Below are 23,415 nucleotides of genomic sequence, written 5' to 3' on the forward strand. Positions count from 1 at the left end.
TATATGCAGGTTTCGCTGTTGTATTTAACCAAGAGCGGCACTCGTGCAATGTCCTCAATACATTACAAGGGTCCATCGTGGGCAGAACACTATTCTGCGTAGTTGTGAATGCCTTACGTCGAAGCTAAGTGAACTCGAACGTGAGCAAATTGTTGGTTCTCGTAAGCAAGGTACCAAAAGTGTTTGGTATTTCGTGAGGCACTATTTTGAAGATTTGTAATACATTCAGAGAAAGCGGGAAAACATCATCCGCTTAGTCACAACACTGATGAAACTGTAGAGTGATCGTGACAGACGGTCATTCGAGAAGAATGTCATGAAAAATAAGATTACATTTTCAAACGTCACTGTAGAATAGAATGTCGCACTCACGAAGTCTGCCAGCACCAAAACAACTCGAAGGGAGCTCCATAAGCAGGATACTGTAGGGCGAGCTGGAGTTGCAAAACCACTCACAAGTGATGCTAATGCTCATACCAGAAAAACTTGGTGTCGAAGCCATAAAATCTGGATTATGGAGCAATGGAATAAAGTCTTGTTGCACACTTTCTCCAACTTCCGGACGAGTTTAAACCCCAAGAGTGAAACATGACGGGGTGTTCGTGGATGATCTGGGGGCCATAAGATTACTTCATCTACATCTACATCTACATTTATACTCCGCAAGCCACTCAACGGTGTGTGGCGGAGGGCACTTTACGTGCCACTGTCATTACCTCCCATTCCTGTTCCAGTCGCGCATGTTTCGCGGGAAGAACGACTGCCGGGAAGCCTCCGTGGGCGCTCGAATCTCTCTAAATTTACATTCGTGATCTCCTCGTAAGGTATAAGTAGGGGGAAGCAATATAATCGATACCTCATCCAGAAACGCACCCTCTCGAAACCTGGACAGCAAGCTACACCGCGATGCAGAGTGCCTTTCTTGCAGAGTCTGCCACTTGAGTTTACTAAACATCTCAGTAACGCTATCACGGTTACCAAACAACCCTGTGACGAAACGCGCAGCTCTTCTTTGGATCTTCTCTATCTCCTCCGTCAACCCGACCTGGTACGGATCCCACACTGATGAGCAATACTCAAGTATAGGTCGAACGAGTGTTTTGTAAGCCACCTCCTTTGTTGATGGACTACATTTTCTAAGCACTCTCCCAATGAATCTCAACTTGGTACCCGCCTTACCAACAATTAATTTTATATGATCATTCCACTTCAAATCGTTCCGCACGCATACTCTCAGATATTTTACAGAAGTAACTGCTACCAGTGTTTGTTCCGCTATCATATAATCATACAATAAAGGATCCTTCTTTCTATGTATTCGCAATACATTACATTTGTCTATGTTAAGGGTCAGTTGCCACTCCCTGCACCAAGTGCCAATCCGCTGCAGATCTTCCTGCATTTCGCTGCAATTTTCTAATGCTGCAACGTCTCTGTATACTACAGCATCATCATCCGCGTAAAGCCGCATGGAACTTCCGTCACTATCTACTAGGTCATTTATATATATTGTGGAAAGCAACGGTCCCATAACACTCCCCTGTGGCACGCCAGAGGTTCCTTTAACGTCTGTAGAAGCCTCTCCATTGAGAAAAACATGCTGTGCTCTGTTTGGTAAAAACTATTCAATCCAGCCACATAGCTGGTCTGATATTCCGTAGGATCTAACTTTGATTATCAGGCGAGAGTGCGGAACTGTATCGAACGCCTTCCGGAAGTCAAGGAAAATGGCATCTACCTGGGAGCCTGTATCTAATATTTTCTGGGTCTCATGAACAAAAAAAGCGAGTTGGGTCTCACACGATCGCTGTTTTCGGAATATATGTTGATTCCTACAGAGTAGATTCTGTGTTTCCAGAAACGACATGACACGCGATCAAAAAACATGTTCTAAAATTCTACAACAGATCGACGTCAGAGATATAGGTCTATAGTTTTGCGCATCTGCTCGACGACCCTTCTTGAAGACTGGGAATACCTGTGCTCTTTTCCAATCATTTGGAACCTTCCGTTCCTCTAGAGACATACGGTACACGACTGTTAGAAGGGGGAAAAGCTCTTTTGCGTACTGTGTGTAGAATCGAATTGGTATCCCGTCAGGTCCAGTAGACGTTCCTCTGTTGAGTGATTCCAGTTGCTTTTCGACTCCTTGGGCACTTATTTCGATGTCAGCCATTTTTTCGTTTGTGCGAAGATTTAGAGAAGGAACTGCAGTGCGGTCTTCCTCTGTGACACATCTTTGGAAAAAGGTGTTTAGTATTTCATCTTTACGCGTGTCATCCTCTGTTTCAATGCCATCATCATCCCGGAGTGTCTGGATATGCTGTTTCGACCCACTTACTGATTTAACGTAAGACCAGAACTTCCTAGGATTTTCTGTCAAGTTGATACGTAGAATTTTACTTTCGAATTCACTGAACGCAACACGCATAGCTCTCCTTACGCTAACTTCGACACCGTTTAGCTTCTGTTTGTCTGAGAGGTTTTGGCTGCGTTTAAACTTGCAGTGAAGCTCTCTTTGCGTTCGCAGTAGTTTCCTAACTTTGTTGTTGAACCACGGTGGGCTTTTCCCGTCCCTCACAGTTTTATTCGGCACGTATCTGCCTAAAACGCAATTTACGATTGCCTTGAACTTTTTCCATAAACACTCAACATTGTCAGTGTCGGAACAGAAATTTTCGTTTTGATCTGTTAGGTAGTCTGAAATCTGCCTTCTACTACTCTTGCTAAACAGATAAACCTTCCTCCCTTTTTTTATATTCCTATTTACTTCCATATGCAGGGATGCTGCAACGGCCTTGTGATCACTGATTTCCTGTTCTGCGCTTACAGAGTCGTAAAGTTCGGGTCTGTTTGTTATCAGTAGGTTCAAGATGTTATCTCCACGAGTCAGTTCACTGTTTAATTGCTCGAGGTAATTTTCGGATAGTGCACTCAGTATAATGTCACTCGATGCTCTGTCCCTACCACCCGTCCTAAACATCTGAGTGTACAATCTATATCTGGTAAATTGAAATCTCCACCTAAGACTATAACATGCTGAGAAAATTTATGTGAAATGTATTCCAGATTTTCTCGCAGTTGTTCTGCCACTAATGCTGCCGAGTCGGGAGGTCGGCAAAAGGAGCCAATTATTAACCTAGCTCGGTTGTTGAGTGTAACCGCCACCCATAATAATTCACAGGAACTATCCACTTCTATTTCACTACAGGATAAACTACTACTAACAGCGACAAACATGCCACCACCGGTTGCATGCAATCTATCCTTTCTAAACACCGTATGTGCCTTTGTAAAAATTTCGGCAGCTTGGCAAGGTCGTCCATCTGTCAAGGATTATGTGACTATTATGGATGATCAGGTACAACGTTTTTCCTCCAATGTTGATACTATTTTGCGAGGGTCACTGTTCAGCTCGCATCGTCCTGGACTGGTTTCCGGAGCGCGAGAGTGAAATGTCTCATCTCCTTCGCCCATCATGGGCACTAGATCGAAGTGTTATTGAACCTTTGTCGTGTGCTTTGGAGAGAAGAGTGCGTAATCGTTATTCACCTCCGTCATCATTACCTCAACTTGCTGGTATTTTGCAGGAAAAATGGTATAAGATTCCCTTGGAACCCATGTATGACCTACTTTTAGCCATTGCGAGACGACTGGAAGCTATTTTGGGCATCATAATGTGTTGTATTTCTGGTGTTTCCCCATTTTTGTCCACCCCTGTACATAACCAAGGAAATACGAGAAAATATATATTGGCTGCAATATTAATGACAAAGATCTTCGCTCAGAAGGTTATCGCTACTGGGTGGAAAACGTTATTGAACCGCGCGGTTTTTAATTATTTTGCAATATATTTTAAGGCAAAATATGGCGTTGCCTGTGGAAGTAATTCGATTAGGTTACCGTATTTATAAAGAAGAATGCCGTGTACCTTTTAAGGTGGATAGCATCGGAATTTCACTGAGGCTTTCTGCGGATGATGCTGTAATATATCGAGAGGTTGTATGAATGGACAATTCTAGTGAAATGCAGGAGGACCTGAAGCGAATTGACGCAAAAGACGATCGTGTGAAACCCAGCTCGTGTTATTCGTCTATGACACTCAGAGGGCCATAGACACGGGTTCCCAGGTCGATGCCGTGTTTCTTGACTTCCGCAAGCCGTTTGATACAGTTCCCCACAGTTGTTTAATGAACAAAGTAAGAGCATATGGACTATCAGACCAAATGTGTGATTGGATTGAAGAGTTCCTAGATAACAGAACGCAGCATGTCATTCTCAATGGAGAGAAGTCTTCTGAAGTAAAAGCGATTTCAGGTATGCCGCAGGGGAGTGTCGTGGGACCGTTGCTATTCACAATATATATAAATGACCTTGTGGATGACATCGGAAGTTCACTGAGGCTTTTTTCGGATGATGCTGTGGTATATCGAGAGGTTGTAACAATAGAAAATTTTACTGAAATGCAGGAGGACTTGCAGTGAATTGACGCATGGTGCAGGGAATGGCAACTGAATCTCAATGTAGACAAGTGTAATGTGCTGCGAATACATAGACAGAAAGGTCCTTTATCATTTAGCTACAATATAGCAGGTCAACAACCGGAAGCAGTTAAGTAGTAGGCATTAGGCATTAGGAGTGATTTAAAATGGAATGACCATATAAAATTAATCGTCGGTAAAGCAGATGCCAGACTGAGATTCATTGGAATAATCCTAAGAAAATGCAGTCCCAAAACAAGGGAAGTAGGTTACAGTATACTTGTTCGCCCACTGCTTGAATACTGCTCGTCGGTGTGGGATCCGTACCAGATAGGGTTGATAGAAGAGATAGAGAAGATCCAAAGGAGAGTAGCGCGCTTCGTTACAGGATCATTTAGTAATCGCGAAAGCGTTAGGGAGATGATAAAGTCCAGTGGAACACTCTGCAAGAGAGACGCTCAGTAGCTCGGTACGGACTTTTGTTGAAGTTTCGAGAACATACCTTCACCGAGGAGTCAAGCAGTATATTGCTCGCTCCTACGTATATCTCGCGAAAGGACCATGAGGATAAAATCAGAGAGATTAGAGCCCACACAGAGGCAAACCGACAATCTTTCTTTCCACGAACAATACGAGACTGGAACAGAAGGAAGGACCGATAGAGGTACTAAAGGTACCCTCCGCCACACACCTTCAGGTGGCTTGCGGAGTATGGATATAGATGTAGATTTGAGGTGCTTCAAAGCCCTATTAGTGTACCACTCTTTTCTAGCGTTTATTCTGTCGTGCTGATTTGCACATTAATTTTGAATTTGCGGCCGGACTCAGTTTCTGTCACCACAGATGTCACTTAACACGAGGAAGGGGAGTAGCGTGGCCCACCAATGAATCGTGTAAACTTAGTTCTGTGAGTTGTATGCTAACTGTGCATCGCATTTTCTATGGCAGAGACTGTAGACGATATAACACCGCAACTCTGTGAATGATCATACATTTTCCACGTGTTTTACGAAGTTTGTTTTATGAGTTGTGCTGAATATTATTATTGTAAATATGTTGTCAAGTTACAAATGCTATTTGTTATTTAAGAAAGAGAATACGCATGGGATGTTAACAATTTGTAAGTAGACATGCTGGCCTAGTCAGGCAAAAGCTATTTTCAAAGAGTATAATAAACTGTAAATCCATTATCGCTGGGCGTGCGAGCGCCCCAAGAAAGTTGGGAGTCGCGACGAGACTCTTCTTGTCGTTGGTTGTCTGTATTCGCCGGTGTGGCGATGCAAAAGTGCCGAGCAGTGAAAACTGAAATGTTTCTTTTGGCGGATGTTTAATATGGGCAAGCTATGTGTACGGCATTTATTGGGCATAGTACAAATGCAGCAAGAGTAATTCACATAACATTGTAATTGGCTTTGGTATGGCAAGAAGATCAACCTGTGCCCTATTTTACTGCTAAATGAAGCCGCTCGGCAAAACCAACGGCATCATAAAGTGAAGTAAGATCTAGACTTTTTATAATTAGAAGTGAAACAGGCTCACCACAGTAGTTGGAAATTTATTGCTTAAATAACATTGTTTTCGTCCATATTGTCACGTAAGTCATTATCCAAGTAGTATCCATCCTACCCCTTTGTACGAACCGAGATAATCAGAAAATGAACTGAAAATTAAGTGAACATTAATTTATTAGGTTATCAAAACATATTTTTTGCAACTTTTGGACACTTACGTAATAATTAAATCTTTGACTGTAGTATGAATAATGTCAGAAACTGAATTATGCAAAAGCTAGTATTAATTGATTTGCTAAAAATAGAGTAACTTTCAATAATAAAAAATTGGTGGTAAAACTTTACCTAACTTGGACACTGAATTTCATTGTCAAAGCACAGTTTCTAATTTACAGCTCGTCGCATAACTTAAAACTTTTATTACAAAAAAATATCAGTGTAACTGCTAGGTGAAGGACAGTCCTTACCGATGAGTAAATTCAAACAAGCTTTCTGCTTGCTACATTTACGACAGTCAGTATTGCGGTGAGTTACGTAACAAAAAGTTTCTGTACACAGCCAGTAAAGAATCTTACTGTAATTGATCTTTGAAAATTAACATAATATGTAGTATGTGTTTACTATTTGATTATTATCTAACTACTATGAAATGTGTGGTGTGAAGTACTTGAAAGTATGCGTTAGGTACTGTTCCTGCGTCATGACGACAATAACTATTCTTACGTAGGATTGCTTACGATTATAAAGCTCAGTTTCAATTTAATTATTCTTGCTCCGGTGAGGAACTGGCGACCGTTGGTTATTTTCATTAATAACATACTTTGAAAAACTGTTTTTCCAAATTTTCCACTAACCACTGTTAATCAAAAATTAGTTTACGTAATAAAAATATATAAAGCTAACCGAACTTTTTTCTGATCGTTATTGCTTAAGTACTGAGCAGTGGCGATTCGGTTATAACTTCATCTGTTTCTCTCGGTTTTGCATTATTCTTCGGAGTAGTTGCCTTTTCCCCACATATTATAAACTTTAGGTGTACGATCATATAGAAAAGCCTAATTAGCCGGAGAGGTGGGAGGGCTATAACGAGTCCATCATTTGCCTAAAGAAGACTGGATAACCGCCTTAACAAAACACTCAGACCGTGGAGTGTACCAAACCAACAACCGTTCATTAACTTCGCATGTGTGGCCCATCTCTTTGCATAATCAGATAGTGCGTTCCACGTTAAGCAGGTTAAAAAAAAAGGTAGGTTATGTGATACAACGTAACGTTATCTGATAGCGAACTCACGACGGATGATAAGATTACTATATTAACAAACTGTTTCATGTCAATATGAAACATCTTTGTATATGGTGCTACATCACAAAGACGCAGATGCAGGCTGAGCATAAAGTCTTTCCAAGATCACAAACATTTATTTCTAAGGAACAATGGTAGATTCAGCTGTGATTTGTTGGTAGCTCAACTGATGAACTTTCTTTATGGATTCACTTTCATTTGTACTCCGTTTGTTTCCCGTAGAAAGTCTAGAAGGTACTCAATCTCTGTCCATGTATTTGCCAACGACTCTTTCGTCACTGCCTCTACAATGTGTTGCATTCTGTCATAAGAGTACGCACACCCGGACTGCTTAACAGAACATTTTGACCTTAACGTAATCCCTTAAAGAAAATAAAGACGGGTTATGTGTGGACGGTATGGTTGCCATGATGTTAGAATATCTCTGTCGATCCATCTGTCTGGAAAGATTTCATCCAAGAACCGGTGAACAAATAAACCCTTAGTGTGGCGGTGTATCATCTTGTTGAAACACAACCCACGGTTAAAATTCTTGTACCTACTGTGTCATAGCACATTTAGAAATGTTTCCATAAAAATTTCATCAGTTTAGCTACCATTTGCAAAATTCTGTATGCTTAACAACCTTAGGAGTTTAGCTGCAATTTGCAGCAAACTGTGGAGAATAGTTTCTTAGAAATAACATTTTTTATTCATGGGAAGACTTTATGCTCATCTTTCAATACGAGAGAAATAAAGGACTTCGTAAATAACAACATTTCTAGGTTCAGTTCCTCTGAACTAATGTCCTCCTTTTGCGTTAAGAGTGATATAGCTTTTGCTTCAAACGACTGATCAGAGAGTTTTAATACTACAACGAAAGGTGCACGTTATCCAACTCATGAAGTCAGTGCAAAAAGAAGACCATTAAAATATTCAGTGAAAAATCCTCGTAACCGTCGGCCAATAGTGTTCGCCTAACACTGTAGCACTTACATCATAACGCTGGCATTTTCCTTTTCTGAAATGGAACTACAGTTTAATACGCTACGTATATGACATTCTTAATTAAACAATTGGAGACCTATTGTTCTCCAAATGTTTTCTTGGTAAAGAATTTTCTCGGTAAAGAAATAACTTCTGTGTTGTTTGTGCATCAAGTTGAGCATCTCACTTTTTTTTGTTAATCTGATGTGAAGTTCGTTACACTAGTAAGAAACTGTCGCGTGCGGGCAGCGCATCACTCAACTCACTGGACGGTCAGACTAACGAGCGTTGTCAAGTACTGCACGCTATTAGACATGTCGTTTCCTCTGAATGGAGCTAGCCGCCATCTGCGTTAGTCATTTATTTGTGAATGGAACGGGTTTCTGTAAAACACAATACTCACAGTTTCATGAATGTCACAGAAATTATGCAGGTATATTTGGCGATTATTTGAGAGAATTATCGTAATGGCTCAAGTCCTTGGGCTAAAATGAGGTTAATAACAAAATATCGCTAAGTTTCTAGTTCTAATAACTAGACATACTACATTTAGAGCGAAATGAACTGTAGATCACATTGTTGCAAACTTGATAGTGGTGTGCGCATGGGTTGCGAAAGTATCTGACAAGGAAATGGTCCAATCTGACACGTCAAAACTCATCCTGAAACTTTTTGTACTGGAAGAATACGACAAAAGAAATGCAATGTCAAAATTTTAGCCGTTAAGACCCACTGCGAGTATTTTTTAAAAATTGTTGAAGGTAATCGTTTTTGTCGCACGAAGAACCGTTATGACAGCGGTTTGAACAGCCCCTCCTTGCTTAACTCACGATCGGCAGTGAGAAGAGAGCATAGCCCCGGGTAATGGTAATATACAGAGTGATACAAGTAATGAATTAGTTTCTGCAAGAGGTTATAAACCGTTTCGATTGAAATTTAAACAAATACTCTTTGCTATTTTTCTATATCTTCGCCACTCAACAGCCCCAAACCGCCATTTTTTTATCCTTGTATGCCTTGAAGTCCCGGAAGACACACATAGAGCTGGGCAAGTGTGGTGTGCGTACTGTAAGACCTTCGGTACACACACCATCAGATTATTTGACTTGTCGCTCTAATGAAGTAGGCGAGTGTCAGCAATATGTCTCGTGGTCTTATCGTGGCGTGTTTATTTTCTGCCGTTAGGTCAGACGATAGAAATGCCACTTGCATGCTTAGAGTAGAAGATTGACGGTGACCAACTTTAAACAGAACTTGATTAATTTTCACACACATTTATTAAAATAATAAAAATCATAGATATTACGTAACTTGATGCTGGATGCTGTTTACAATTGACCATCTGAAGTTCCTTTGGTCTTGGTACGTTAATCTTATTCTCACATATCTCTGATACTTGACAAAGTGTCTATACATTTATCTTCATGGCTATGTACAGGAATATGATAATCTTATTAGGCGCAGACTGAAACTTGACTATAGACTGGTACAGAATAATGCAGACTAATGCAGACTGACTAATCGGATGTCTGTACACTCGTTATAATACCTCACGCGTTCAGGTATCACTGCGCGAGTGTGATCCGCGAGGAGAAAAGGTTGTACGTTAGCAGCAATCTCATTGACTGCATTACATATTAATACGCGGATCGGCGGAAGCAGAATTGGGTCCGTCTCCATGACAGCGCCATCTCGTAGTGCGGAGACGGAAGAGCGCTGCGCCTGCGCTGTTGTGCTTAGCGGGGCGCGCTCTAGTGGGAAAGTTATGTACGCGCTGACTACGCGGAACTATGTACACCACAGCAAGCAATAATCCACTCCTAATTATCACTGTCATTACTGTATATGAATGTGGCATATCATTAATCGATTGCACAAAAGAGTGTCTTTTTTCTGCCGAAATGATAAAGTGCGGTTTGCTCGCAGTTCTTTTACGAAACTTGGCTCATCGGTGTTAGACACAGCAGATGTGAGGATAACAGCAAACTTCACGTCAGACGGGAGTTAATGGCATCTCCTCTACGCTTTTGCTACGGTCGCATGTTCGAATTCTGCCTCGGGCATGGATGTGTGTGCTGTCCTTAGGTTAGTTAGGTTTAAGTAGTTCTAAGTTCTAGGGGACTGATGACCTCAGAAGTTGTGTCCCATGGTGCTCAGAGCCATTTGAACCATTTTCCTACGCTTTTACTTAAAGTAAACTTCTTTGTTTTGCTATTTCCTATAATGTAAGATTTCTTGAACATGTTTAACCAGGTCGAAGACTTAAAATCATCTCAGTTGCGACTCAGAGGACACCTACATTGGTAACGGAGCACGACATCTCACGAGCAGCTCTACATGGTTCATATCTCAAGAGAGCACCTCTAAAGAACTGTTGTTCATGTTATTCAGGTTGAGCTTTCTATGATCCTTATTAATCTTTGGTAATCGGTTTTTCTGGCTACCTTGTGCAGACAATCTTTCGGATAGTTTTTCTTTCACAGTTTTGCGAATTTCATTTTGGGGCGTATTTATTACTTCGTGTAAGTCTTTGTTCCATTTATGCAGTTCACGGTCAGATTTTACGAAGTGAATCCGGGTTTGCAAACTGCTTAATACTAAGCATTGAACACCATTAATGTTAATGACAGTTTTTTCTCCATTCTTATCACGCTACAGCAAAACAAGTGGTAATTATTATGGATATTAAACGAGTTTCAAAACTGAGTGATCAGTAACTGTGGACAGTTGATTCAGAGAAACTGTCAACGAAAATTGGAATTTGCGCTGAGTTGTGTTTTCTATTCACCGATGTGCTGTCTACCAAATATATGTGCCTGCCATGTTGTGCTTGCGTAATGCGCTACATCTACGATAGGGGTGTACATTTCTCCAGCCGCCAGGAAAGCTAAGAATTTGGCAGCTTTCATCGACTTCTAAAAATACTTGCAGTACCTATTAGCAGCAAAAATTTTGTCAGGGTCTTTCTTCCGGTGTTTTCTTCCCACATAACAACTTTCAGTGCATGTTTCAACACGTTGGATTAGACTTTCAGAAGTTAGACAAGCCAACCTCCTTCCTGATGTAATAGCATCAATCTCTTGTAAAGTAGAGGGTGTGACTTTGAATCATTTTTCAGGGGCATTACGAATCCGTTGGTACAGGTTTTCAGATAGTCAGACGAAGTAAAAAAATTATCAGTTGCAATATTTTTTCACAGAAGTTTTGAGATACGTTTCGATCAATGTGTTGCAAACCATTGCTCACTTTTGGTACAAATCAATCGCTCGGTGTCCAGACACATTAGTCCACCCATCAGGAAGAGCATTTGAACGTGTAGTCTTATCTGTGTCAACAGTGTGAACATGCTGATATTCAGCATTGAGTAACGCGATACCCACAGCATGGTAATTAAGTGGCCTGTAGCCAGGATGGGTTACATGAAAAGCTTTCCTCCAACACTGGGTTTCTAACATCGATGACGAGGTTCCTGAAGTGTAAAGAGCTCAAACGCCTACTTCATCTAAGTCTCTCAGAAATTATTGAAGTGCCCAATGAAACTTGTCGTAGCGGCCCCTTTCCAGTTAGAGGGCCAGCACAGCAGACAAGCCAGGTGGGCTGCCGACCTCCCTTCAAGAGCTCAGATCAAAACATTGCCAGTGGATGCAAACATCAACAGACTTTACGCATAAACACGGCACTACTTCGTGAAAAGCCATGTGACAGAGATCCACCAATTCGAGCTAATGTGACTACGTGTAGCACTCCGCCAAATCGGTGTTATAAGCACGCTAGCAGAGTCAGACTGGCAGTTTGTACCTACAGCTAGGACAGCTCCAGCCAATACCTACGCCGACTCTAGCCTAGTAGACACTCGACGTAGCCTTGAGTAGAAAGTTGTATTTTGTTGGGCGTAACGCCACTTTGTAATTGTGTAGAGTAGTATTTTTGGTAATTATTTCTTTTCATTGTCTTGTACTCTTATCTGGCTTTTACCACCACAAGAACTGTTGTGCTTCTTGTTGTTCCTGAGTTTGGAAATTAGTGCACGCCAAGAAGGCGTTTTACAAATTTAATCATGTGCGTTGAGATCTACTTACATTTTATTTTAAATGACATTAATTCGAGCCCCTGTTAATAGATTCCTATATCCGCAACTCCCACGGATATACGTGACATGTAGTCGTTTGATGTCCAGGGTTGCAAGTCCATATGTTTATTGAGATGATTTTCAGCTTTATAAGTAACGAACAAAAATCAATAACATGAGAGCGACGCACTAAAATACTTTGCTGCCACCACAAGTCGGTTTTGCAACCTCCACTCCAGGCACAAACAACACTGCGACATCTTGGGAACATAAGGCCATGTGTAGCTGTCGATAACTTGCCAAGAGTCTAACCACAAGAACTTATTACACAACTGCCTAAACGCTAATGGCCCCCTTCGACTGAAGCTGCTCCTTCCAGTTTAGTGACTAGAAACGTCACACCGGTTGTGTTAAGACAATCCCTAAGTCATAATTACAATGTACGACTCAAACTGAATTATACAACTAGTTCTGTGCATCAAAATGACGCTGGGAATCGCTCAAAAACTACGAGTTCTGGTCGCCTGTAAATTACATGTATAATACACTAACTGAACCGGGTTTCAGCGTCTAAAAAAGACAAATAAAAATCACTGGTAAAAATAAAAATCAAACAGAATGCTGTTGTATAATATGGTGTATATTCGAGCGATCTTGCTAGTTAAGAAAAAGAAATTGGATTTTCTGTAAGCAAAATATTACAGAAACTATTAATATATCTTTGACGTTTTAGTTACTTAATATTTGTTAAAACATGGTATTTTAGGTGAAACTATAGAACCAACGAATTTTGACCTCCTGCTGCGATTGCAATACATCAGTTGCTTCAAAAAGATTTCCTAAAAAATAAGTAAATAAATAAAAGACAGAAAAAAGGCTAGGACAAAGGTGCGCACTTAATACTTTCCTATTTTTCCCTTTTGCTTTTCTGGTTACATGACAATGAAAACTGTACGCTATCCACCTGGGATTATACTTTACACGATACCATAAGTTCAAGATTGCTTGTATCAGGTGTTAAAGTAATATTTAACAAAACGTTACAAATAAAGGCCTGGGGTAAACGTGCTATTTTTATGCAGCAAAATTCCACACAAAAAGAAATTGTTATAATTATAACAGACTATATGATAATTGTAGCATTTGTCAGGCACTGCCATTATTAACTTGTATAATGTTTGTTTTCATCGCAGTAAACAAGAAAACATAACACTAATACATCACTAATTTAAATACAAAACATTTGAACACAAGGAAACAGACTGTTATTATTATTTTTTTCTTTTCTTGCCACACTTTTCTGAAGTTTTCCCAATACAGTCTGTATGACCTTTCCGTCTTCATTATAGACGCAATGAGATAGGAAATTAAATTTAGATTGAAAAATTTCCTAGTTGCTGAAAAAAGAAACATTTGGTGTTTTATTGAACCCCATTATCATCCCGATATTTTTTTTTCTCCACTCGCCTCAAACTGAAATTAGGACGAGCGATGAATGAGCGAACCCATTCTTCCTCTGTCGCTTGGGTTTCTTTATTAAACGGGTAGTTAACGCCATTACTTTCGACTAATTGATATCCTAAATGTCGGAAATGTTTAGTCGTAGGGCAATGGAATATATAATCTAGATTGATACAGTGCTCCGCCAATTCAGTTTTCTCTGTCCCGGGGCTGCTCAGATTATCACCTAGATCGTTTATGTAAATCCCTGAAACGCCACAACGACGCACTCCATAGCCTGCTTAAAGTCTTTTACGTAATGTGGATTCATTACTCCAAGGCTTGTAGCTGCATTTCTAATGCAGCGCCCGTCTGTTATTAGCTTCGCAGCCTCCTCTAACGTTTCAGAAGAAAACGACGTGGACGACGTTTTTCTCTCGTAGTTACGCTAACATGAAGGTAAAGTAGTCTTATTAACAGCGAGTCAGTCGATGTGAAATAGTGTACCTTAATTTAAAGTCCATTAAATTTGTTAAATAAACCTATGCGTTCAGCATTAAAACCGAAGAAAGGAAAGACAAACTTTTTGGGGCAAAGGTAACATGTGGACATTTACCACCGCTAGTTCGTAGGATGTACATCTACAGTGTTACTCTGCAATTCACACTTAAGTTCCTGGAAGAGGGTTCATCGAACCATTTCCATACTACTTCTCTACCTTTCCACTCTAGAATGGCGCGTGGGAAAAAGGAACACCTAAAACTTTCAGTTCGAACTCTGATTTCTCTTATTTTATTATGATGATAATTTCTCCCTGCGTAGGTGGGCGTCAACAAAATATTTTCGCATTCGGAAGAAGAAGTTGGTAACTGAAATTTCGTAAATAGATCTCGCCGCAAGGAAAACCGCCTTTGTTTCAGTGACTACCACCCCAACTCGCGTATCATATCAGTGACACTCTCACCCCTACTGTACGATAACACGAAACGAGCTGCTCTTGTTTGCACTTTTTGTATGTCCTCCGTCAATCCTGCCTGGTAAGGATCCCATACCGTTCAGCAATATTCCAGCAATGGACAGACAAGTGTAATGTAAGATTTCTCTTTAGTGGGTTTGTCGCATCTTCTAAGTCTTCTGCCATCAAAGCGCAGTCTTCGTTTCGCCTTCCTCACCATATTACCTATGGGGTCTTTCCAATTTAAGTTGCTCGTAATTGCAATTCCTAGGTATTAACTAGAATTGACAGCCCTTAGATTTATGCAGTTTATCGTATATCCAAAATTTATCTGATTTCCTTTAGTACCTAAGTGGATGACCTCGCACTTTTTTTGTTTAGTGCCAATTGCCACTTTTCGCACCACACAGAAATTCTCTCCAGATCATTTTGTAATTGGAATTGATCGTCTGATGATTTTACTGGACGGTAAATTACAGTGTCCTCTTCAGACAATCTAAGAGGGCTGCTCAGATTATCACCTAGATCATTTATGTAAATCATGAACAGCAGAGGGCCTATGACACTACCTTGCGGAACGCCGGATGTCACTTCTGTTCTACTCGATGATTTACCGTCTATCACTACGAACTGTGACCTCTCTGAGAGGGAATCACGAATTCAGTCACACAGCTGAGACAATACTCCATATGCATTGTGAGGAACGGTATCAAAAGCCTTCTGGAAATCTAGGTATATGGAATCGATCTGCGATCTCTTGTCGACAGCACTCATTACTTCATGGGAATAAAGAGCTAGCTGTGTTGCACAAGAACGATATTTTCTGAATCCGTGTTGGTTATGTATCAATACGTCATTTTCGTCAAGGTGATTCGTAATGTTCGAGTACAGTATATGCTCCAAAATCCTACTGCAAATTGAAGTTAGTGATATGGGTCTGTAATTCGATGGGTTACTCCTATTTCCTTTCCTGAATATTGGCGTGACCTGTGATACTTTACAGTCTTTAAGAACAGACCTTTCGTCAAGTGAGCGGTTGTATATGATTGCTAAGAAAGGCGCTATCGCCTCCGCATACTCTGAAAGGAACCTGATTGGCATACCATCTGGACCGGAAGACTTGCCTTTCTTAAGTGATTTGAGTTGTTTCGCAACACCTAAGATATCTACTTTTATGTCACTCATGCTAACAGCTGTTCTGGTTTCGAATTCTGGAATATTTACTTCGTCTTCTTTCGTGAAGGAATTACGGAATACTGTATTTAGTAACTCCGCTTTAGTGGCGCCATCACCGGTAACATTAGCCGGCCGGGATGGCCGAGCGGTTCTCGACGCTACAGTCTGGAATCGCGCGACCGCTACGGTCGCAGGTTCGAATCCTGCCTCGGGCATGGATGTGTGTGATGTCCTTAGGTTAGTTAGGTTTAAGTAGTTCTAAGTTCTAGGGGACTGATGACCTCAGACGTTAAGTCCCATTGTGCTCAGAGCCATCTGAACCATTTGAACCGGTAACATTTCCATCGCTATCACGCAGTGGCGGTATTGACTCTTTTTTGCCACTTATGTACTTTGCATGTGACCAGAATCTCTTTGGGTTTTCTACCATATTTTCAGACAATGTTTCATTGTGGAAATTATTAAAAGCTCTCACATTGACATCCGCACTAAATTTCGAGCTTCCGTGAAACTTAGCCAGTCTTGGGGATTTTGCGTTCTTCTGAATTTGACATGCTTTTTTCGTTGCTTCTGAAACAGTGTACTGACGTGTTTAGTGTACCGTGGTGGATCAGTCCCGTCTCTTATTAACTTGTGCGGTATGAATCTATCTATTACTGTCGATACTGTATCTTTGAATTTGAGCCTTATCTGGTCTACACTAACATAATTAGCTTGGAAGCAATGGAGAACTCTCTTACGAAGGCATCAAGCGAATTTTTATCTGCTGTTTTAAATAGATATATTTTGCGTCTATTTTTAGTGGTTTTGTTTGATATAGATTTGAGCCTCACTACAATGACCTTGTGTTGACTAATCTATGTATCCGTCATGACGCTCTCTATTAGATCAGTATTATTTGTGGCTAAGAGGTCAAGTGTGTTTTCGCAACCATTTACAATTCGTGTGGTATCATGAATTAATTGTTCAAAGTAATTCTGAGAGAAAGCATTTAGTACACTTTCGGAAGATGTTTTCTGTATACCACCGGCTTTGAACATGTATTTTTGCCAACAAATCGAGGATAGATTGAAGTCTCCACCAATTATAACTGTATGAGTGGGGTACTTATTTGTAATAAGATTCAAATTTTCTCTGAACCGTTCACTATTATATCATCTGAGTCGGGGGGTCGGCAGAAGGAGCCAATTATTATTTTGGTACGGCTGTTGAGTATATTCTCTACCCATAGTAATTCGCAGGAAATATCTACATCAACTTCACTACAAGATAAACCACTACCAACAGACACAAACACACCACCACCTACTTTATTTAATCTATCCTTTCTGAACAGGGTTTGCGCCTCTGTAAAAAAATTCTGCAGAATTTATCTCCGGCTTTAGCCTGCTTTCTGTTCCTATAACGATTTCAGCTTGAGTGCTTTCTATCAGCGCTTTAAGGTCTGGTACTTTTCCAACACAGCTACGACAATATACAGCTACAACACTGACTGTTGCCTGGTTGATTCTCGTCGTTTCTTTGTCGTACCCTTTGAGACTGGAGCCCTTTTTGGTCTTTCTCGAGACTGTCTAACCTGAAAAAACCGCCCAGTCCAAGGCACTCAGCCGCTGCTACCCGTGTAGCCGCCTCCTGTGTGTAGTGGACTCCTGACCTATTTAGCGGAACCGGAAACCCTACCACCGTATGGCACAAGTCGAGGAATCTGCAGCTTACATGGTCGCAGAACCGTCTGAGCCTCTGATTCAGACCCTCCACTCGGCTCTGTACCAAGGTCCGCAATCGGTCCTGTCGACGATGCTGCAGATGGTGAGCTCTGCCTTCATCTCGCTAGCAAGACTGGCAGTATTCGCCAACTCAGATAGCCGCCGGAAACCAGACAGAATCTCTTCCGATCCACAGCGACACAAGTCATTAGTGCCGACATGAGCTTACCGACCCATCAGCCTTCTGAGCTCGCTCACTAAGATTGTTGAGAAGGTGATTCTCAAACGCACCACTAGGCACTGCATAGCAAATGACATCCTGAGACCTGAGCAATTGGGCTTCAGGAATCACCACTCCACAACACAACAATTCTTACGGGTCGTTGAACATATAACATATGGATTCAACATAAACAAAGCTACAGGGGCGGTGTTCCTGGACATCGAAAAGGCTTTCGACCGTCTATGGCACAACGGCCTCATTCGCAAACTCAGCGACGTGGGATTCCCCGACGGGCTAGTGCGTCTAATACACTCATACCTCACAGACAGGAGTTTCAACACTGACGTGCAGGGAAAGCAATCAACACGACACAGTATACACGCGGGAGTACCCCAGGCAAGCATCCTAGGGCCCTTACTGTTTAACCTCTACATAAACGATCTCCCAACCACACACAACACAACGATGGCAATCTACGTGGATGACACAGCAATCCTCGCGCAAGATTTGAAACCATCAAACATTACGTCACGCCTACAGACTGCACTCAGAGTGGCTGAGCCTTGGTTGGAGAAATGGCGTGTTAGAGTAAACGTCGACAAGTGCGAAGCCGTTCTGTTCACTAGAAGACCGAACCAACTGCGCAAACACCGATACTGCAGACCAATACGTTTCCGCGAGAAAGTCAAATACCTCGGTGTCTGGCTGGACCGTAAATTACTCTGGGGGGACCACATACAACACATGACCAACCGAGCTAGCGCGAGGCTCAAACAGCTCTACCCTATGCTCAACAGGCGTAGCACACTGAACAGAAGGGTGTCGAGGTCCATGTACATGACACTTATCCGACCCCTGATGACGTACGCAGCTCCTGTCTGGGGATACGCTGCGCCTACACGCCTGCGCCGTCTGCAGCTCATACAAAACAACGTACTCAAAATCATAAGCAATGCTCCACGATACACACGCATCGTGGACCTTCACCGGGAATATCGACTTGAGACTCTCACGGAGGTAATCCACAAGCTCACCACAAGACTATACAGCAACTGCAGACATTCGCAGAACCCGTTTATTCTGAATCTGGGGAACTACGACCACAACCATAGATGGAAACATAAAAGACCAAAAGACATACTTGTAAGGACTTAACATCTATGGCCAAGCACACGTAAAAATAACGGTACAGGCGAGCCCCTGTTAATCAGACGCCATTATTGGATATCCAGCTGGAATACACTGCCGAATAACTGGCACTACGCAGGGAAGCCGTACCGTACACTGCATGCAGACAAGCTCCACACATCCACACATCCACATATCCCACACATCCCACTACTGAATAACGATCTTGATTGTTCCAGGAATGTATTGGCAGCAGCAACTGGGATACATCGCCATCGCTTGCCTCGGTAATGATGCATGATACCCATACTAACAAATCCAACCTTGCATGAACTATCGCAGCTAGTAAGCCACTACTGCTCAGTGTGCTCCCTGCCGCCGTTGGATAAGCAGCTGCCAGCAGAAAGTCGTATACTCCTAGCTCACTTATTTGTTACATAGTTTAATTCTTAATTTCTTTGCGTGTTTTTGGTACTTGCATTGTTTAATTCATAAATTTCTGGCGTATGATAGTATTTGAGAGTTGTAGCATCGCGTTTTAGTACCTGAATAAAATCGCGTAGTCTCCTTCCGCCGCCGAGCAATGTGTCAGCAGTGCGCAAGTAGCAGCATTACTGCATTTACTAGGCAATCTTCTATTTTAATAACCGTTTAAATTTTGTGTCGATTTGTTTGTGCTCTCTGTAGATTAGTTCAGACGTTCTTTGCACAACAGTTTTTAGCATGGATAGGGACTGCAACTGCTGTGTTCGGATGCAGGCTGAGTTGGCATCCCTTCACTCCCAGCTTCAGGCAGTGTTGGCTTCGGTCACATAGCTTGAGGCTGTTGCCAATGGACATCGCTGTGGGGGTCTGGATGGGGGTTTGTCGGGGACGGCCAGCTCGTCCCACGCATCCCCCGATCGGACTACGACTATGGCTGCCCGGGATACTGCCCACATTGAGGCTGATCCCTCACCTGTGGTAGAGTGGGAGGTTGTCTCGAGGTGTGGCAGGGGCGAAAGACATTCCGGAGGGCTGAACGGAAGGCCTCTCCAGTTTGTCTGACGAACCGGTTTCAGGCTCTGTCTCAGGCTGATACTGATCTTCGGCCGGACATGGCTGCTTGTCCTGTTCCAGAGGTGGCCCCTCAGTCTGCAAGATCCGGGCGGTCGCAGAGGGTGGGATTACTGGTAGTTGGGAGCTCCAACGTCAGGCGCGTAATGGGGCCCCTTAGGGATATGGCAGCAAGAGAGGGGAAGAAAACCAATGTGCACTCCGTGTGCATACCGGGGGGAGTCATTCCAGATGTGGAAAGGGTCCTTCCGGATACCATGAAGGGTACAGGGTGCACCCATCTGCAGGTGGTCGCTCATGTCGGCACCAATGATGTGTGTCGCTATGGATCGGAGGAAATCCTCTCTGGCTTCCGGCGGCTATCTGATTTGGTGAAGACTGCCAGTCTCGCTAGCGGGATGAAAGCAGAACTCACCATCTGCAGCATCGTGGAAAGGACTGACTGCGGACTTTTGGCACAGAGCCGAGTGGAGGGTCTGAATCAGAGGCTGAGACGGTTCTGCGACCGTGTGGGCTGCAGATTCCTCGACTTGCGCCATAGGGTGGTAGGGTTTCGGGTTCCGCTGGATAGGTCAGGAATCCACTACTCGCAGCAAGCGGCTACACGGGTAGCAGGGGTTGTGTGGCGTAGACTGGGCGGTTTTTTAGGTTAGATGGCCTCGGGCAAGTACAGAAAGAGCAACAGCCTCAAAGGGTGCGGGGAAAAGTCAGGACATGCGGGGACCAAGCAGCAATCGGTATTGTAATTGTAAACTGTCGAAGCTGCATTAGTAAAGTACTGGAACTTCAAGCGCTGATAGAAAGCACCGAAGCTGAAATCGTTATAGGTACAGAAAGCTGGCTGAACTCAGAGATAAATTCTGCCGAAATTTTTACAAAGGCACAGACGGTGTTTAGAAAGGGTAGATTGCATGCAACCGGTGGTGGCGAGTTTGTCGCTGTTAGTAGTAGTTTATCCTGTAGTGAAATAGAAGTGGATAGTTCCTGTGAATTATTATGGGTGGAGGTTACACTCAACAACCGAGCTAGGTTAATAATTGGCTCCTTTTGCCGACCTCCCGACTCGGCAGCATTAGTGGCAGAACAACTGAGAGAAAATCTGGAATACATTTCACATAAATTTTCTCAGCATGTTATAGTCTTAGGTGGAGATTTCAATTTACCAGATATAGACTGCGACACTTAGATGTTTAGGACGGGTGGTAGGGACAGAGCATCGAGTGACATTATACTGAGTGCACTATCCGAAAATTACCTCGAGCAATTAAACAGTGAACCGACTCGTGGAGATAACATCTTGGACCCACTGATAACAAACAGACCCGAACTTTTCGACTCTGTAAAGTGCAGAACAGGGAATCACTGATCATAAGGCCGTTGCAGCAACCCTGAATATGGAAGTTAATAGGAATATAAAAAAGGGAGGAAGGTTTATCTGTTTAGCAAGAGTAATAGAAGGCAGATTTCAGACTACCTAACAGATCAATACGAAAATTTCTGTTCCGACACTGACAATGTTGAGTGTTTATGGAAAAAGTTCAAGGCAGTTGTAAAATGCGTTTTAGACAGGTACGTGCCGAGTAAAACTGTGAGGGCGGGAAAAACCCACCGTGGTTCAACAACAAATTTAGGAAACTACTGCGAAAGCAAAGAGAGCTTCACTCCAAGTTTAAACGCAGTCAAAACCTCTCAGACAAACAGAAGATAAACGATGTCAAAGTTAGCGTAAAGAGGGCTATGCGTGAAGCGTTCAGTTCCTTCTCTAAATCCTCGCACAAACGAAAAAATGGCTGACATCGAAATATGTGTCCAAGGAATAGAAAAGCAACTGGAATCACTCAACAGAGGAAAGTCCACTGGACCTGACGGGATACCAATTCGATTCTACACACAGTACGCGAAACATTTGCCCCCCTTCTAACAGCCGTGTACCGCAAGTCTCTAGAGGAACGGAAGGTTCCAAATGATTGGAAAAGAGCACAAGTATTCCCAGTCTTCAAGAAGGGTCGTCGAGCGGATGCGCAAAACTATAGACCTATACCTCTGACGTCGATGTGTTGTAGAATTCTAGAACATGTTTTTTGCTCTTGTATCATGTTGTTTTTGGAAACCCAGAATCTACTCTGTAGGAATCAACATGGATTCCGGAAACAGCGATCGTGTGAGACCCAACTCGCTTTATTTGTTCATGAGACCCAGAAAATATTAGGCTCCCGTACTGTCGCCTGATAAAAAAAGTAAGATCCTACGGAATATCAGACCAGCTGTGTGGCTGGATTGAAGAGTTTTTAGCAAACAGAACACAGCATGTTGTTATCAATGGAGAGACGTCTACAGACGTTAAAGTAACCTCTGGCGTGCCACAGTGGAGTTTTATGGGACCATTGCTTTTCACAATATATATAAATGACCTAGTAGATAGTGTCGGAAGTTCCATGCGGCTTTTCGCGGATGATGCTGTAGTATACAGAGAAGTTGCAGCATTAGAAAATTGTAGCGAAATGCAGGAAGATCTGCAGCGGATAGGCACTTGGTGCCGGGAGTGGCAACTGACCCTTAACATAAACAAATGTAATGTATTGCGAATACATAGAAAGAAGGATCCTTTATTGTATGATTATATGATAGCGGAAGAAACACTGGTAGCAGTTACTTCTGTAAAATATCTGGGAGTATGCGTGCGGAACGATTTGAAGTGGAATGATCATATAAAATTAATTGTTGGTAAGGCGGGTACCAGGTTGAGATTCATTGGGAGAGCCCTTAGAAAATATAGTCCATCAACAAAGGAGGTGGCTTACAAAACACTCGTTCGGCCTATACTTGAGTATTGCTCATCAGTGTGGGATCCGTACCAGATCGGGTTGACGGAGTAGATAGAGAAGATCCAAAGAAGAGCGGGGCATTTCGTCACAGGGTTATTTGGTAACCGTGATAGCGTTACGGAGATGTTTAGCAAACTCAAGTGGCAGACTCTGCAAGAGAGGCGCTCTGCATCGCGGTGTAGCTTGCTCGCCAGGTTTCAAGAGGGTTCTTTTCTGGATGCGGTATGGAATATATTGCTTCCCCCTACTTATACCTCCCAAGGAGATCACGAATGTAAAATCAGAGAGATTCGAGCGCGCACGGAGGCTTTCAGACAGTCGTTGTTCCCGCGAACCATGCGCGACTGGAACAGAAAAGGGAGGTAATGACAGTGGCACGTAAAGTGCCCTCCGCCACACACCGTTGGGTGGCTTGCGGAGTATAAATGTAGATATAGATGTAGATGTACTACCCATCCCACTGTCGCAGAGGTTTTTTTACCCACTGCACGAGTCATGGCACTTTTTTCCCCTCTGCTCTTCAAATCGCTACCCTCACTCGCGTTTCGTCCACTATCTATCACCTGATGGACCG

This window comes from Schistocerca nitens, chromosome 2 (genome assembly GCF_023898315.1).
Source record: "Schistocerca nitens isolate TAMUIC-IGC-003100 chromosome 2, iqSchNite1.1, whole genome shotgun sequence".
Classification (NCBI taxonomy): domain Eukaryota; kingdom Metazoa; phylum Arthropoda; class Insecta; order Orthoptera; family Acrididae; genus Schistocerca; species Schistocerca nitens.